General features: G+C 41.4%; 1 long non-coding RNA gene across 1 annotated transcript; it reads left to right on the top strand.

The window, feature by feature from the left end:
- Positions 1-2,888: 2,888 nt before the first annotated feature.
- Positions 2,889-19,247, top strand: LOC115085000. Its single transcript, XR_003854687.1, has 3 exons — positions 2,889-3,093; positions 16,476-16,915; positions 18,786-19,247. It is a non-coding gene; the product is annotated as an uncharacterized LOC115085000 (long non-coding RNA).
- The last annotated feature ends 470 nt before the right edge of the window (positions 19,248-19,717 follow it).

The following is a 19,717-nucleotide window of genomic DNA, read 5'->3' as shown; positions in this document are numbered from 1 at the left end:
CTGTGCTGCAGGTTATTGCCGTACCAGCTACAAGATCCACTTCTGGGTTCCTGCACCTCAGACTATCTCATCGTCACCATCTTCAGTACAGACATCCTCAGCGTACCCTGCTCTGCGGGCCACTACCTGATCTGCACTTCTGAAGTAATCTCTACTCGTTTGAAGGGACTTCCTGGTATACCCCGCTCTGCAGGCCACTACCATATCTTCACATCAGTGGTATCACCCTGGGTATAACCCACTGCTCAGAACTGTACTTATTTGCATCTCCCGCTCTGCAGGCTATGCTTTTTCTTCCTTTATAATAAAGTCTCTATCATACATCTTTGTCCTACACTGCTGAGACCGCACCCACCAACGGTGAGGCTCACAGGGCTTCTCCCTATGGGTGGAGACACCTCTCATCTCGGCCCAGGGTTCACATCCTTACAAAAGCATAACAAAGCATAGCAATTGGATATAAAGGCTGTAGATTTATTCAATGATGTATATCCCTCAAATAACCTGTACCTGAGCTGATATGGTAAGCCAAACAGACTGTCAATGAGCTACAGGAGAAGCTGGGAACAGTAGCTAGGAAACAGAAGTGCAATGCTTGCCTTCGCCAAACACATTGGTCAAATATTTCAGCCAATGGACTACAGGGGGAGAAGGAGGCAATAAATAGGTGATTAAAAACACTTCCTTCCTGCATTCCCTGGCAGTCCTACAGCATGGAACTCTCAGCTCCCAATGTGCAGGAGTGCAGGAAACAATATTGCGGGTGCTCAAGCACCCACAGCACCCACAGAACTGGTGCCTATGCATGTGTATGTATGACAGACATTTTTGCACACACTGAAGGGATAGTCCTAGAAAGACAGAAACTGAGTTAGTGCCACTAGAAAGCTGCTATGTTTGGCAGGTTGACTCTGTGCTTGTGTAAGCCAGCAAATGTACTTCTGTTAGAAGACTCCTGTGGCCGAGTAGTATAGTCGTGCGGTAGCAAGGTAGTCAGATATTAAACACAGAAATACTATTTACCGCTAAAAAAATCATTGGAATAGCCAACTCAAATCAATTCAAATTCTCATTTTTATTTAAATTTCTCATTTAACAAAAAAAAAATTATTAACTTTATATACTATTAATATATGTTACTTCCTTATAATATTGAAATCCCATGAAATAATTTTAAGAAAAAAAATAAACTATTAAATTCAGTCATAAATAAGAATTGTCTTATTGTTGCTCTCTCTATATATATCATTTTACTTATATACTTCTTTTAATTAAATCAAATATGAAATTACTCTTAAATTTAAGAGTTCATCAATGCAAAAGTCACTTATCTATCTTTCTTCTTTTTTTTTCTTTTATTTTTGTCGCTGCTTTTTTGTTGCTGGACAGTTCTTCTTTTCTTTTTTTAACTTGAAATCTTCCTCCTAAACTTAACCTTAAACAATTTAAATGGAAGCAAAACTAACTCCCTTCACTGCTCCAGGATCTTCCGATTACTAAAATCAATGAAGTTAATTGCAACTTTATATATTCTAACTAATAAAAAAATATATAACTCACAACGCTTGCACTACTATTACAGAACAGCCAATGTATATCATACACACTTTTACACTCTTTGAGATGTGGCATTAGAACACGGAGTCATTTAATCAAACATGCATACATTTATTTTTTTTAATTACCAAGGAAATTAGCTCATACATATCTTACTATCATTCTTCAATCATACATTCACTGTTCTCCATTATAATTGCACTTACCTGTATTAGTTAGGCCTTGATTTGAGAGGACTGATTTAATAGGTCCTTCCCTTTCAATGATCAGGCACCAATTGCTCTGATTCTGTAACTATCTTTTTCTTTTCTGTCTGTTTTGTCACAATACTCGATGACATCATAGCACTAAATAGTTCTCAGAGCTGAATATTTTTGTCTTTATACTATGCTTATTCCTTTTATTTTTATTTTTCCCTGCAGTGTCTGATTTTTGTGTAATCTTAATGTCTTTTAAATCTCTGTGAAATTTAAATTCTTTCACTGTGCCTTGCCTAACATCTGTACACTTTTGCTAGCCTACTCACTGGTAACTAGGGAAGCCAGTGATGCGTCTCCTAGGATACGCTATCTCTGTCTAACCTGATTATCCAGTGCACATGCAGCCTTGTTGATGATGCGATGGGTGATTCCAATCAATTTTCTTATGTTTTAAAATAGCATGTTTTAATGAGGAACCTAAAATTCCTTCCTGAGAAGTTTCATTGGATTTAATTATATAGATATCCTTTTTTTTATCCTGAATATAATTTCCTGTTTGTGCCTACTAGCTTCTATTTTTCTCACTTTTACTTAAACTTGCTAACCTTCCCCCCTAACACTACTTGCAATATTGGGTTCAGTGATGATGTCACTGAAGTTCCTGTACTATATTTTCTAACACGCTTTCCCTTAACCAGCAGCTCCACATCAGTTTCTAGAACAAACTAAACATAAAAACACCTAAATTAGCCTTAAGACGCTTATCAAATGATGTCTTCATCACCCTGAGCAGTGACAGCAGCGGGAGGTCAGCAACTTCTCTTTTTTTTTATATGCAGCTCTCATCCCAGGAGGAGATCTCTGTCAACAGTGTCAGTCTTTCTTTTTTCTTTTTTTTAATTATTTAAGCTGGTCATTCCTGGCAGTTCAATCCTCCTGGTTTATCTCTTCATCTGTTTATTCCTTTCCTGTGATCTTCTGCCTTATTCTCTCCAGTGCTTGCTGTCACTTCCTGAAATGTTTTCCATCATTAGCTGTGACCCCTCTTAGTCCAGAGGCCTTGCCTTCTGAGAGCACTTCCTGCTCATTACCATAAGCACTAAGAGCAGCTGATCACCAGCAACACAACGCTGCTTCTGGGTAGCTGCAGTCCTTGTCTTTTCTCACGGTTCTTTTTCTTCCTTCAGTTCTGTCTGGCCTTTGCCTCTGGCAGTCCCTCATAGCAGGGCTGAGTGCTGTCTTCAGTCTCTATCCTGCTACTGTCACTGCCTCTGGCACAACTCTGGCCAGCAGAAAATCTGAACCTTCTGGACTCTACTCGTGGAATATAGGACAGGTAAGTCTTCTATTATTTAATTTAATTAATCAATTTATTTTTTTACTCTGGGTATCCCTTTACATACCCCCTTCTTAAGATGTAATGTCGTCCTTGACATTCCGTAGTTTTACTCATCCACTCTACATTCATACAATTTTTTTACAACTCAAGTGAAGTTTATGCATGCTTGGTTATCAATTATATCTTTTAAGAAACAGTGTTTTGTTCTATCTGCAACAAGTATAATCATGAATAAGTTCACATTAAATGTTATTTGTTAATAGTAAGTTCATAATCAACTATACAGATTATCAGCTTAGCTCTCTTGGATTTTGACCAAGATACTAAGTACCCAACTTCTGATACCATTCTCATTAATATAATACATAATTATCAAGATATTTGGGAGTTTTCCCTTTGTTGTTTCTATTAGATACTCTATTGTTTTGTATGACATTCTCAATAATGTTTAAAGGTAAATTGCATTCTGCAGTTTGTTCTCCTATCTGTTCATTTTCCACTTCGTTGTTAGTAATGGGAACCCATAGGGCCAGATTTTAATACCTACGCGCGAGAGTAGATATGTGCGTGCAACCCAGCGAACACAAATCTATGCCCAATTTTATAACATGCATGTGCAGCCACTCACATGTTATAAAATCCGGTGTCGGCGGTGCAAGGGGGTGCACACTTGTGTACCTTGCGCGTGCCGAGCCCTAGGGGAGCCCCGATGGTTTTCCCTGTTCCCTCCGAGGCCGCTCTGAAATCAGAGTGTCTTCGGAGGGAACTTTCCTTCCACCCCCCACCTTCCCCTCCCTTCCCCTACCTAACCCGCTCCCCTAAACCCCTCCCCCCATACCTTTATTTTATAAGTTGCACCTGCTTCCGGGCAGGCGTAGGTTGTGAGTGCCGGCCAAGTGCGGCCGCACAATCCCCCGGCCTAGCGGCCCTACGAAGGCCTCTGACCTTGCCCCCGCCTCAGACCGCCCCAGCCCCTTTTTTCAAGTCCCAGGACATATGTCCGTCCCGGGGCTTGCACATTTCACTGGGCCTATGCAAAATAGGCTCAGCGCGCGTAACCCCCCTGTGCGCGTATGTCCAGCTGGATTTACGCACTTAGGGCTTTTAAAATCTGCCCCATACTGTCTCTATTTCTTTAGTACTTTGCTCTGTTGATTCTTGTTGTTCCTTAGACTGTGTTCTATGTTTATTTTTCTCTAATTTTTCAAATAAGTTATATAGTTTTAGTAGATTTCTGTGTATGATCTTAACTTCTCCATTTCTAGCTTTAATCTTGAATGTGTTACCTTCAGGGTACATCAATTATATTACTTCATATGGATGCTCTTCCCAGTAATTTTGAATTTTCCTTCTGCCCCTTATTTTAAGATTCTTTAGCAGTACCCATCACCTGGTCTTATTATTTCTGCTCTACATTTTTTGTCATATTGTTTTTTTCTCATTACAAACTTCTTTTCAGCTTCTTTTCTAGCTATCTGACAGGTGGCTTCTAGTTTTATTCTATGTTGCATGATCCAATCATTCAGATTTAAACTTTCTTCTTTATTTTCAGAAGTTATTTGAAAATCACTTGGTTACTTAGTATTTCTGCCAAACATTAAATAGAATGGTGTATAACCTGTTGAACTGTTCGTATGGTTGTTATATGTTAGCACTAATTCCGGGAGATACTTCGGACATTTGTTTTTTAAATTTTTTTCCAATGTTTTTAGCATGTTGTGCATAGTTCGATTGAAATGTTCACAACATGGATTGCCTTCTGGGTGATATGGGCTGGTTCTAGATTTTGTAATCCCATATAAATGACATAGCTCTTTGATTATTTCAGATTCAAAATTTCTCCCTTGATCTGTATGGATTCTGGATGGACAGCTGTAGTGTACAATCCACTGGTATAAAATCATTTTAGCCGTGGTTAGAGCTGTCTGATCTCTAGTCGGTACTACTAATGTAAAATGTGTGAACATTGTTAAATTCAACACATTCTCTATTCGGCTTTGGCTAAGTTCTAGTATAGTATAGTTTGCTTTAAAACAAAATAACTCTGCCCTAACCTTGGGTACTTTCTCTTTAGCTATTATATATCTTTTAAAATTGTTTGTCCAATTTTTAATATCCCTATTCATACTAGGACAAAAATAGTCTCTTCTGATGCTTCTTAAAGTGGTGTTTTCTGCAAAATGTCCAGAATGAGTATTTCTCTTTTGTTTTTACCTCTAAAACTACATGGAGGTCTATGTTCTCTTGTTGCAATACTTTTAACGTGGTGGTATGTTGCTTGCTATTCTTAGTATTGCTGTTCTCATTTTTTCTTTTTCCATAACATGTTTTTAATTTGATCTGGTTCAATTTTTAGAAAATCTTTTTCAACATCTTCTGTTTCAGGTTCTTCTCCTTGCAGAATCCTAGACAACGTATCTGCTACTATATTTTGTTTCCCCGGTTTGTAATTAATCTCAAATGTTAATTCAGCTAATTGCGCCAGCCATCATTGTTCCACTGCTTGTATATTTGCCATGTTAAGATACCTGAGTAGATTATGATCTGATCGAACTATAAACTTTTTATAAACTAAGTAGTCCTTGAATTTTTCAGTAGCCGCCCATTTTAATGCCAGTAATTCGAGCTTAAAAGTGCTATAATTTGCATCATTTCTTTCTGACTTTCTTAAGCCTCTACTTGTGTGTGATGATTATAAGAGAATTCCGCCCATGGGAGTAAAGATACCCAATTATCTTGCCTCTCTCCTATGAATGATCATAAATAAGTCTTAAGAATTCTATTGATTCAACTTGCCCATTACCCTGTGGATGAAAAGCTGAGGTGAAATCCAATTGAATATCAAATTTTTTGCAAAGTGCTTTCCAAAATTTTGCAGTGAATTGTGATCCTCTATCAGAATTAATATGTTGTGGTAATCCATGTAAACGGAAGATATGCTCGGAAAAAAATTGTGCAAGTTCTTAAGCAGTTGGAAGCTTCCTAAGAGCTACAAAATGAGCCATTTTTGAGAATCTGTCTACAGTAACCCAGATAACTTGTTTCCCTTCTGACATTGGTAAATCCACAATGAAATCTTTAGAAAGATGAGTCCAAGGTTCCACAGGAATAGGAAGCTGTTGCAGCAATCCCCAAGGATGTCCTGGTAAAAATTGAAATTAAAGCAGCTAAAAAACAGGGACCAGAGAGCTTGTCGGTGATTTAGACGTTGAGCACGACACTAAAAATGTGAATCGTGTGCCCGATCGTTAAGACGATCGGGTTTGGCTGGAGGGAGAAAAAAATCTGATCGCTGGAGATGTGAATCGGAATTGGTTCCGATTCACATCGTTAATTTTTTTTTAGTGAGGCCCGACCCTTTAAAATTGACCCCTTACTTTCCCCCACCCCCCCAAACCCCGCCCCCCCCCAAAAAAAACTTTTTATGAGTATCTGGTGGTCCAGTGGGGGCACGGGGACCGATCTCTCGCTCTCGGGCCATCAGAGCCATTTTGACTGCCACTCAAAAATGGCGCCGATGGCCCGATTAAAAAAAAACCCACCTGACCCTTTAAAGATGACACCTTAACTTCTCCCACCCTCCCGATCCCCCCAAAACATTTTTAAATTACCTGGTACTCTAGTGGTGGTCCCGGGAGCAATCTCCCATTCTCGGGCAGTCGGCTGCCACTCATAAAGATGGAGCCGATGGCCCTTTGCCCTTACCATGTGACAGGGTATCCTTGCCATTGGCTGGCCCCTGTCACATTGTAGGAGCACTGAATGGCCAGTGGCCATCTTTACAATGGCGGCGGCCATCTTTAAAGATGGCGCCAGCCAGCCAGTGCTCCTACCATGTGACAGGGGCCGGCCAATGGCATAGATACCCTGTCACATGGTAAGGGCAAAAGGCCATGGGCGCCATCTTTATGATTGGCAGCCGACGGCTCGAGAACGGGAGATCGCTCCCGGGACCACCACTAGAGCACCAGGTAATTTAAAAATGTTTTGGGGGGATCGGGAGGGTGGGAAAAGCTAAGGGGTCATCTTTAAAGGGTCGGGTGTTTTTTTTTTTAATCGGGCCATCGGCGCCATTTTTGAGTGGCAGCCAAAATGGCATTGATGGCCCGAGAGTGGGAGATCGGTCCCCGCACCCCCACTGGACCACCAGGTACTCGTAAAAGGTTTTGGGGGGGTTCTGGGGGGGGTGGGGGAAGGTAAGGGATTAGTTTCATAGGGTCGGGGTGGGTTTAGGGGTTGTTTTGGTGTGCTGGTTTTCTCACCCTCCCCCCAAATAACTCCTGTTAGTGGACACTAATGGGAGTAACGATTTTTCATGATAAATCCACGATAAATCCACAGTTTGTGGATTAATCTTGATGGTACCCAACAGCGGCCGGTGTTTCGCTGCAACTGTGCAGCTTCTTCAGGGGTTAGTGAATCTTTAGAACAAGACACTCCTTATTTTGGACTCGAACTCTCACAACGAAATTTCATATAAACTGGGACAGAAACCGCTAACTGTAGATAGATAGAACTTAATAATGCCGCTCTTTTGAGTCACATGGCCTCCACAGTTCACGTCACTCCTATGGCCAGATTAGCTATGAGAGTCACTCAATGGACACTCAGAAACCAATGGATACAAGCCATTCAACCACTGTCCTATCCAGTTCAAGTAACTCAGCAACTACGGTCCTCGCTCCTATAGTGGACAAACATGGACAACTTGTTCACAGGCCTACCTTTCCAACAACCGATTACACAAGTGACATTAACTACAGATGCATCCACCTTAGGGTGGGGAGCACACATTGGCCATTTGCAGACTCAAGGTACTTGGACAAAACTCGAAGCTACATTTCAGATACATTTCCTAGAGCTTCGAGCTATACGTTATGCACTGCATGCATTCAAGGACTGCCTTTCCCACAAGACTGTTCTGATACAAACAGACAACACAGTAGCCATGTGGTACATCAACAAACAGGGAGCTCCGGGCTCGTATCTCCTTTGTTAAGAAGCAGCACAGATTTGGGACTGGGCCCTAAAACACTCAATGCTTCTACGGGCCACTTATCTAGCAGGCAGTCACAACGTACTGGCGGATCGCCTCAGTCGTCAATTCCAACCAAACAAGTGGTCTCTGAATCCATAAGTGGCAACCAAGATCTTTCAAAGTTGGGGGTCAACCAACAGTAGACCACTTTGCATCACAACTGAATTACAAAGTGGACAGTTATTGCTCCCTGTTCAAGCAGAGAAACCACTTACCCAGGGACACCTTTGCTCGCCACTGGAACTCAGGTCTTCTATACGCGTATCCCCCGATACCACTAATATCCAAAACTCTAGTGAAGCTACAACAGGACAAAGGGTCCATGATACTCATAGCCCCGTATTGGCCTCGACAAATATGGTTCCCCATACTTCTAGACCTCTCGATCAGAGAACCAATTCACCTGGGCACAGCACCCACCCTCATAACTTAGGATCGGGGCAGGTTGCGTCATCCCAACCTTCAATCCCTATCCCTCACAGCATGGATGTTGAAAGCTTGATTCTACAACCTCTCAATCTTTCAACTAATGTCTCTCAAGTGGTTGTAGCTTCACGTAAACCCTCTACATGAAAGAACTATCGTGCTAAATGGAAAAGGTTTACCACGTGGTGCACACAAAACAGTATTGACCCTTTTTCCTGCACTACATCATCTTTATTAGACTATCAATGGCATCTCTCAGACTCTCCAGACCTTGTCTGTAAGAATACATTTAAGTGCAATCTCAGCTTATCACAATACCGTCGGAGATGCATCAATATCAGTGCAACCCCTCATTAGTAGATTTATGAGAGGTTTAATTCAACTTAAACCTCCACACTGACCACCGGTCACAGAATGGGACCTTAATGTAGTCTTAACACGGCTCATGCATTCTCCTTTTGAACCCATGGATTCCTGTAATGTTAAATTTCTCACTTGGAAAACTATTTTCTTAATAGCCATCACATCTGCGAGAAGGGTTAGCGAGTTACCAGCACTTGTCACATACTCACCCTACACAAAATTTCTACATGATCGAGTGGTACTCCGTACACACCCAAAATTTCTTCCCAAGGTAGTTACGGAATTCCACTTCAATCAATCCATCATCTTGCCTACTTTCTTCCCCAAGCCACACTCTCATCAAGAAGAGAGGACTTTACACACCTTAGACTGTCAACGGGCGATTGCATACTACTTGGATCGCACTGCGACCCATAGGAAATCCACCCAGCTCTTTGTTTCTTTTGATCAAAACAAACCTGGAAAAGCGCTGGGCAAGCAAACTCTATCTAATTGGCTTGCAGGTTGTATACAATTTTGTTATGAAAAAGCAGGCCTTCCTCTCCAGGGGCGACTAAAGGCTCACTTAGTAAGAGCAATGTCAACCTCAGTAGCACACTATCATTCAGTGCCAATAGCTGACATATGTAAAGCCGCAACATGGAGTTCTCTTCACACCTTTGCAGCTCACTACTGTCTCGACAAGGAAGGACGACAAGATTCAGCCTACGGACAATCTGTCTTAAAGAACTTATTTCCAGCATGATCCAACTCCTTCTACATCCAATTTTCGTTATTTCAGGCTGCCTCATTTTTCCCAACAGTACGCCAGTTTTTGTGCCTGTTGCACAAGTTGTACAATGTTGGTCCAATACAAAGATGACTCAGCCTGTGAGGACTAGCATCCTGCTTGTCCTGGGATAAAGCAAAATTGCTTACCTTGTAATAGGTGTTATCCCAGGACAGCAGGATGTAGTCCTCACAAAACCCACCCGCCACCCCGCGGAGTTGGGTCCGATACGTTTTATTATTTTATTTTTGGCTAACGCTCATTGCTACAAACGAGACTGAAGGGAGACTCCTGTGGCTCGAGGGATCATGGCATGCTAGGCATGCTCAGTAGCCTCAAGATGCCAGTCAAAAGTTTCTAGAAACTTTGACAGAAAGTTTTCCGGAATAGGGCTCCATCAGTGACGTCACCCATATGTGAGGACTACATCCTGCTGTCCTGGGATAACACCTATTACAAGGTAAGCAATTTTGCTATATTCTCTGTTTTATTTGCCATTTCCTTCCTATTAATTCATAACATTCTCTTTGCTTTTTTTGACCACTGCAGCACACTGAGTTGACGATTTCAATGTATGTCACCTAGATCTTTTTTCTGGGTGGTAATTTCTAACATGAAACCTAACATTGTGTAACTACAGCATAGGTTATTTTTTCCTATATGCTTCACCTTGCACTTCTCCAAATTAAATTTAATCTGCCATTTGGACACCCAATCTTCCAGTCTTGCAAAGTTTTCCTGCAATATATCACTATCTGCTTGTGATTTAATTTATCTGAATAATTTTGTGTCAACTACAAATTTTATCACCTCACTTGTTATTCCATTTCCAGATCATTTATAAGCATATTAAAAAGCAATGGTCCAAGTACAGATCCCTGAGGCACTCCACTGTATACCTCTCTCCAATGAGAAAACTGACCATGAAATCCTACTCTCTGTTTCCTGTCTTTTAACAAGTTTGCAATCCACAAAAATACATTACATCCTATTCCATGACTTTTTAATTTACTTAGGAGCCTTTCATGGAGGATTTTGTCAAATGCCTTTTGAAAATCCAAATACACTATACTACTGGTTCCCCCAAGTCAATAAGCCACAGCTGCTGCTTCTGCTTTAAGCCACACTTGCTATCTTTGAGTTATTTCTCCTCTGCTCTAGCTGTCATCAAGATTAGAGATGTGCTGCAGTAAGAACATTTGGTTTGGGCTTCGTTTTCAGCCCACCATGGGAAATTTTGTTTTTCCCATGGTTCGGGCTTTTTTTTTTTTCAGGGTACCCTGATTTTCGGGTTACTGTGTACTAACCCGAAAAATAAATTTTTCCAAAATTTTGGAAAAATTACAATTGTTTTTCAGGTACTCCGAATCAGGATGAATTTCTTTGAAATTCGTTGAAATTGTCTAATTCGTCCAAAATGAATGCACATCCCTAATTGAGATTACTTTCAAATTATCTTCATTTATGGTATTTGCGACTCTTGGACTTACCCTGGCAATCTGATGCTTTTTATACAAGCTGCATCACGTATGGACACTTTTTCCCTCTTGGTGTCTTGGGCTTTTGATGCCATTCTTCTTCCTGCTTCATCCCTCACTGCACATTTTGGGGCCATCTTGCAGCATTGATCTGTACCTACCATTTGTTATTTTAATCTCTAATGCCACTGATACTGCTTCTGCTCCAAGCCACTCTTTGTACCTTTGGGTAGTTCCTCCTCTGCTCTGACTGCTTCAAGGTTCTTTTAAAATTATCTTCCCCTATTGCATTTGCCAACTCTTGGTCTTACACTGGCAATCTGATGCTTTATGTGGATCTTGCCCAGGTATCTTTAACAGTTTCATGACTTCTTGGAATTTTTATTCAAACTCTCTTCCCTTACAGTTCTTACAACTATTGGCCTCTTCTGGTATTTAGCCTTCAATTGATTATACAACAGCAAATGTCAGGGGCAGCAAAAGAGCGGCAGTGAAAATCAGGACTTCTTGCCTCCATTATTATTGCTTCTTAGATAATGGAGGCAGTATTTTCAAAAACTAATTTAGAAGACGAATTGTGTCCTAGATTCCCTAAATCACAGGATATTGAACAACTATTTATTTATTTATTTATTTAAGAATTTTTTATATACCGGGGCACGTCAAAAACATCACCTCGGTTCACATTGTAACGTAACGTAGCAACAGGCTTTACAATAATTTAGAGTAGATAAGTATAGATAAACATTATTTAGCTTTACAATAAATTAGAGTATATAAACATTATGACAACTAATTCAGTTTAGGATAGGTGGATTATGAGGAGGATACATGATAAACTGTTGAGGAGAGTAGGAGAGATAAGGTAGGAGTAGGAGAGATAAGGTTATTTACAAAAATGTGCTTTGTTCCCTCTTCATTGTGCCTTGTGCTTTTCATGCTACATTTGGTGTCACTTTGACCCTTTCATGCAGCTTGGGGAGGTTCATTTCACTGTTGGTGCTCTTTGTTCCACTTTTGGAGCCTCCTGCTTTGCCCCTCTGATGGTTCCTTGGAGAACTCTTGCCACAGCTGGTAGCATTTTACCTCATTGTGGGTCCTTGGGCTATATTCATGCCACTTTTTGTGCCATGTTGACACAATCTTGATGTGTTGAAGTGCCTTCACCCTTCTGATGATGTCTATCCACAAGTTTCATGAGAAATGATTAGAAAACCCCAATTTGGGAGCCGAAAACTGGTTGCATTGCTTCCCTCATTGACTTCAATGGCAACTAAATGAACAAATAAAACAATCAAAATTCTATTTTTCATTTGAAATGAACCAATTCAATGATTGTGGCTAAAGAGAATTAGTGGCTAAAGAGAACTAGTGGCTAAAGAGAACTAGTGGCTAAAGAGAATTTGGTGCCTCTAGCCATTAGCATTGTAGCCTCCAGTGAGGAAGTGGAGGAGGCATATGATACTAACAAGGCTGAGATTATACACAGCAAAGGGGAAGACCAACTCCAAGCCTGAACAGCCAGCCCCTATCCCTAATGATGCTATACAGAAATGATAATGAGGACTCCTCCAGGGATTTCCTCTGTTTCTCTCTGCTTAGGTCTTTGTACCAATTTGGTTGGTGCCCTTTGCACTTTGTTTAGAGCATTGGGGTATTCCTACCATTTTGAGTGCCCACTATACATGTTTCATGATGCTTTTTATTTTAGTCTTTAATTTTAAAACATTTTTAACACTCTTCAATTTTGCGAAGCAGCTTACAAAAATGTGCTTTGTTCCCTCTTCATTGTGCCTTGTGCTTTTCATGCTACATTTGGTGTCACTTTGACCCTTTCATGCAGCTTGGGGAGGTTCATTTCACTGTTGGTGCTCTTTGTTCCACTTTTGGAGCCTCATGCTTTGCCCCTCTGATGGTTCCTTGGAGAACTCTTGCCACAGCTGGTAGCATTGTACCTCATTGTGGGTCCTTGGGCTATATTCATGCCACTTTTTGTGCCATGTTGACACAATCTTGATGTGTTGAAGTGCCTTCACCCTTCTGATGATGTCTATCCACAAGTTTCATGAGAAATGATTAGAAAACCCCAATTTGGGAGCCGAAAACTGGTTGCATTGCTTCCCTCATTGACTTCAATGGCAACTAAATGAACAAATAAAACAATCAAAATTCTATTTTTCATTTGAAATGAACCAATTCAATGATTGTGACATGCAAAACAAATCAAAACAACATGTTTCCCTCTGCACATTCTTAGTAGTGATATAAAGGTCACATTATTTATGAAACTGAGTATCTGCATGGAACTAGAAAACTTAAAATGGACAAAGCTATAGGGCCAGTGGAATACATCTTAGGATATTACGGGAACTCAGGCAGGATTGCTGAAGGATCTATTTAATCAAATTTTGAAGACAGGAGTTATTCCATGGGATTGGAGAAGATAAAATGTTGTCCCATTTCTGAAGGGTGATAATAGGAATGGGTTTGGAAGTTTTAGATCTGTTAGTGTTCCATCAGTGGTGGATAAATTAATGAGACTCTCTTTAATGAAAGGATAGTGAAGTAAATTGAATCACGTAGGATGCGGGATATGAAATAGCATGGTTTTACCAAAAGGAGATCATGACAAACACATCTAATCATTGGGTCATAGGTATTGGAATAGGGGGAGGGTCATAGGGTCCATGGCTACCCTAATTTTTTCCGACAATGGGAGAATCATCACTGGTGACAGAGGAAGGGCACATTACTCCCTTTTAGATGGTCATCCTCGTGGTGTTACTGTGATCCCCTCACTAACCCTCCATGCTTCAAACATTCAGAGGATTGCAGCCTTGCAGCGCAGGTACCATCAGGTGATGACAGCCAAGAAGGAAGAAGGGGACCCGTGCTGCAAGACTGCAATTCTCTGAATGTTTGAAACATGGAAGGTGAGGAGGGGGTCGCATCAGCGCTGGTGGAAAGGAAATAATGCACTGGCCACCTGCATGAGTGAGGGGATAGTGGATGAGAAGGTATGGGAGGAGGGCAAGACTTCTGGGGACTGGGGAACAAATTTTGGGAAGTAGGGGACTGAGAGGATTGAGGCAGGGAAAAGTGACTGGGGAGCAAGACTGCTGGGAAGTGGGGGTATTAGAGGGGAGAGGAGGCTGAAAATAAGACTACTGGGGAGTGTGGATCTGAGAAGGGGAGAGAAAGGTAAAGGGGGCTAGGAAGCAAGACTGCTGGGAAATGGGATATCTGGAAGGGGAGAAGGAAGCAAGACTGCTGGGTGTTGGGGGTCTGAGAGGGGAGACAGGGCTTGGGACAAGAGTGCTGGGGAGTTGGGGTCTGAGAGGGGGCTTGGGACCAAGAGTGCTGAGGAGTAGGGGGCTGAGAGGGGAGGGGAGGCTTGGAAGCAATAATGCTGGAGAGAGGGAGCTGGGGAAAAAGATTTCTGGGGACTGATAAGCAAGATTGCAGGGGATGGGTGTATGAGAGCCATGTATGTGCATGTGTATAAAAGCCAGAGAGCCTGTTTGTGTGTGTGTGTGTATAAGCATGTGAGAGCCAGAGAGCATATGCACATGCGCACATGTCTGAGTGTGTGTGTGTGTGTGTGTGTGTGTGTATGTGTGAATGAGAGCCAGAGAGATTGTGTCTGTGTGAGGAAGATAGAGGTTATGAATGTGAGACAGAGCCTGTGTGTATATATGTGTGTGTGTGAGACAGGGAAAGAGAGAATATGTATGATAGTCTGTGTGTGAAAAAAGGGCTGTGTGTGAACATGTGTGTGTGAGAGAAAATGGGGGATATGTGTGAGAGAGAAAGAGAAGGGAGGGTTTGTGTGTGTGAAAGCGAGAGGGTATGAAAGAGCATGTGTGTTTGAGAGAGAGAGGATAAAGTTTTGGCCCCTGTCTCCTAATCCATGACAATCTCAGTGTGACTAGAGATAATAAAAAAATCCCAGATATAGAAAGTAGCAGATTTTTAAAATCCTTATTAATTTCATTATTGGATGTTATTTGATGTGTCCGCTGTTTTGAAATATTTATTATTTTTATTAGTATGGTTTTACTATGATTGATGTTTTATTTTTTTTTATTTTCTTGTTTGTTGATCTTTCTGTGTTGATTCTGTTAGTATATATTTTCTGTGTAGGATTCAATATTTCTGTTCTCAGTAGGAGGTATATTGGTCTTTTAAGGCCTGTTGTAATATTTGCAATACTGCTCTTTCCTGGGTAGGGTTGTTGCTGTTTGAGGCTTGGGCGTTAGTGTTCTTTTGATGCAATGGATTTGCCTCTTGGGGTAAACTGTATGCTTGGCAGGCTATTATAGTTTTTATTGGAACTACGTAAGACGTAAGTACTATCCAAAAATGCTGTACGTGACCTATTGAGACAACGTAGGACCCATCTTTACATATGAATTTATCTTATCTGATATGTGCAGTAATAACTGTTCATTGATTTATTAATGCCCTGCATTTTTCTTCCTTCTAATTTGTTTATGATAGTACTGTACTTAGTGTACTATTTAAAAATCAACTAGCAGACATAATAATATATTTTTCTGTGTATTTAAATTTTAAAATTATATATAGGGGTGCCAAAGTAAATATCCACCCTGGATGCCAAATTCTTTAGTTTTGTCACTGCCCCTTTGCCCCCTTTAGAACCCCACATTCCTTCCCCATCTTCACTCCCTCTTGCTCTCACCCCTTGTTCTATCACCATTCTCTCACTTTGGTCTCCCTTCTTCTAATCTCTCCTGTTGCTCTCTTTCTTCCCTACCCACCTCCCCCAAGAAAAATGACAAAGGCTCAGCAGCCCCAATGTTATCCCATATTATATGGGTGCTCTCAAGACTTTGTGATTTTTCTTGTGAGGGGTGTTATGTTACATAACAGCCCTCACACCTCACAAAAACAATGATGGGGCTCTTCTTAGTCTAGGAGGCAATGCATGTCTTTTTCTAAAGCTCCAGTGCTGCATTGCATGCAGAGTCTGACTTCTTGAGGTTATCATTCTAGTTTTTGTATAGTTCTTTTTTTAATTTGTGATTACTTATTTTGTATTTGTTGAGGGTCAATTTGCATGTGTGACTAAGGTGAAGTATTCTGCTAACATGTATTTTCTGTGTAGGGATATGTAGCGGTCTTGTTCATTGTGTTTTCCCAACTGGAGATCTATTGGCATTCTAGGGGTTGGTGTAATATTTGCAGTGCTGCCAAATCACAGGTAGAGTTGTTGCTTTTGGAGTCTTGTAATGCAAAGAATATATGTAAAATAGAATAATTAATGGAAAATGTTAATATGCAGAGGCAGAGGACCGTAAGGCTCATCTGCATACCATTCCTAGCAGCCCCTGGGAGAGGACTCCAAAGGTCACAGCGTGTGATCCAGGCTTCAAACTTCACAGTTACAGTTTCCAGAGGCCCCCGCATCCCCTGCAGCAAAAGAGGACTGGAAGGTTCATCTGCATAGTGTTCCTAGTAACCACTGGGAGAGGACTCCAGAGGCCACAGCGAGCGAGCCAGGCTTCAAACTCTACACCCCCAGATTCCAGAGGCCCTGCACCCCTTGCAGCAGAAAAGGACCAGAAGGCTTATCTGCATACCATTCCTAGAACCCCCAGGTAAGGGACTTGGAAGTCACCGAGACAGCCGCCCTCAGGACTTTAACATATTGGTGCCATTTGACTTGGATGATTTAAGGCAGCTGCTGAACTTGCTGATGAAATGACAGGTGCCATCACTGGGGTAAGTTTCAGTTTTGTTTTATTATGCGCTCTACTTATTAGTTTAGTGATTTGTTATCTTTTGCATTTCTTACTTACAATGAGACACTTTTGTTCAGAGAGGGCTACCCCATCACAGCAGTGGCACAAACGCCTACGCCAGTGGCATGAGTAATTAATTGCTATCACCCTAATGAAAAGAAGATTCTGAAATGTCATAATAGTTCGGCTAGCACATTCCAGCAAGGAGAAGTTCCCTCTCTCCCTACAGCAGAAATTTTGGTTTCTGATGATCATGTTACAGCATACCCTGTTGTTCAGACTGAGATAGCCCAGGAGCAACAGCATAGTGCTACCACAACTCCTGCTGTTCCTTACGAGACCCCCTATAGGAGACCACCTCGAGGCTTTAGCCAACATGGAGGGGAACGATGGCACCCCAGCCCCGTTTGGATATCACCTCAGAGGAGAGACCCCGAATTGATTTGTTGGCACTGTGGAGAATGAGGACACTTTTCCCATGAATGTTGTAGGCGGACAAGTAAGATGCTTCTAAAGCCCTGGGGATGTAAAGAGAGGAACACTTTTTCTCCCACCAAGAGCCCTTAGATTTAGAGTGAGAGGAGAGGTTTTTCTTTCTTCATAGCTGCAGGAGCTGTTATGCTTAGCCCTAGCATACCTCACCCTTAGGAATTCACTTATCTCAGTAGAGAAAAAAAAAGCCCAGAGCAGGTAGTTTGCTTTAGAGTTAAAGCGTGAAGCAAATATAAAGCTTTTATTTATGACCCGAATCAGCAACAATTTGCTTTGATTAATTTTAGGTTATTGAGGCACTTTTCTTAGATGCATATGTAATCCATCCTTTATTTTCATTTACTTTTTGCTGAATTTTTGTTTCATTACTGATTGTTACATAGTAGCTTAAAGTTGGTAATTTGTCTTTTCTAAGGCATTCTAAGTTTAAGTTCCTTGTGTCACATTCCCCAGTCCCTTAGTACTTGTACTAAGTATCAGGCTGTTTTTTTCCTTCCCAGAGTTTCTCCCCTCCCCCTTACAAGAGCAAAGATTCAGAATTTAACTCTTGGATAGGCTACAGTTTTGGACTGTCTGTTTTTAAGACCGTAGTTTCTCAGCCCCTATCTCTTGTTTATTTTGGGAAAGAATTTGCATGGCTGGATGAGGTGACACATGTAGTTAGTTTCTGAGTTCCTTTCTCTTTAAACAAAGAAGATTCCTTTTACTTTTCTGCTTAATATATTATTTCTTTCTTTAGGTAAAATATTCACAGTAGTCTCTTTAGTAAATAAAAACGTCTTTCCAGGTGATTAGATTGAAAAAGAAAGCATTTTTGTCATTTGCCTTTATTTTGGATCGACATTCCTGCTTCCTGCTCTGCTATTATTCCACAGAGCAACTTGCGGTAGTGCCTCCTAGAGGCATAATAAAGGAAATAAGAAGGTAGTTTAAACTTTCACTTTAACCATTACCTTATATTTTCCAGATTGACAACCTTCCTGCCACAAAAGATGTAAAGCTGACATTTTTCCATATTTTCCCAGTTTTGATTTAAACAGATTTATTTTAAATCTGACTCCTGTTTTATTCTGGATCGATCCAAATATTTCCCAAACACTTTTTGGTTTAATTTTTGAGCTCAAATATGTGTTCATTGTTTGTCTTTTGTGTTATGTGTATGTCCTGCACCTGAAGAATGCTGTGAGTAAAATTTATGTTTCTATGTAATGTCTGAGTACCTGAGTTGTTTGTGGTTTAGACTATTGCAAATTACCTTATAATAATGTGGGAACATTATATAGATTAATAATAGTAGAGTTATAGCATGATGGAAGCTTCTCATTGATTAATTTGAAATTGTGTTGCTCTCATATTAGGTTTTTGATCCATAAACATAAACATCTCATTTATGCTTCGATGACTGTAAATCATCCCATCAAGCCCTTTCCATCCTTTGCCACAGAAGACATCTTGTAGCCATAATTATATGAACTGAACTGTTGCCACTTCTTGCTTGATTTCTCTTTGTGTTTGTTTTGCTCTATGCCTTGTTGTTTCCCTTGCTTTTATGAGAATATATTACCCTTTGCTCAAAGATTGCAATCAGTATTATCCTTTATTAGATGCACTTAGTTATACTTCCTGGTTATCCTTTGCTCAACCTGCAGTAGCTACTGAATTAGGAATGGCTATTAGAAGATTGCAATCAGTATTGCATGTAGTGAATTGCATTGAAAGCTTTGCAACAAACTGTTGACTTACTATTGTTTCTCGGGTGGATTTTAAAAGCCCTGCTCGCGTAAATCCGCCTGGATTTACGCGAGCAGGACCTTGCACGCCGGCGCGCCTATTTTCCATAGGCCGCCGGCGCTTGCAGAACCCCAGGACGCACGTAGGTCCCGGGGTTTTTGGAAGGAGGCGTGTCGGGGCGTGGCCGAATGACGCAACGTTTTGGGGGCAGGACCGGGGCATGGCGCTGGCCCGGGGACTTGGTACAGGCCTTCGGACCAGCCCCTGCATCGGAGCACGGCGCGCCAGCAGTCCGCTGGCACGCGTAGATTTACGTCTGCTTCTCGCAGGCGTAAATCTATGGACAAAGGTAAGGGGGGGTTTAGATAGGGCCGGGGGGGTGGGTTAGGTAGAGGAAGGGAGGGGAAGGGGAGGGGAGGGTGAAAGAGAGTTCCCTCCGAGGCTGCTCCGATTTCGGAGCGGCCTCAGAGGGAACGGTGACAGGCTGCGCGGCTTGGCGCGCGCCGGCTGCCCAAAATCGGCAGCCTTGCGCGTGCCAATCCAGGATTTTAGAAGATAC

The sequence above is a fragment of the Rhinatrema bivittatum genome, chromosome 2 (genome assembly GCF_901001135.1).
Source record: "Rhinatrema bivittatum chromosome 2, aRhiBiv1.1, whole genome shotgun sequence".
NCBI lineage: Eukaryota > Metazoa > Chordata > Amphibia > Gymnophiona > Rhinatrematidae > Rhinatrema > Rhinatrema bivittatum.
This window is presented reverse-complemented; position numbering and strand designations above follow the sequence as displayed.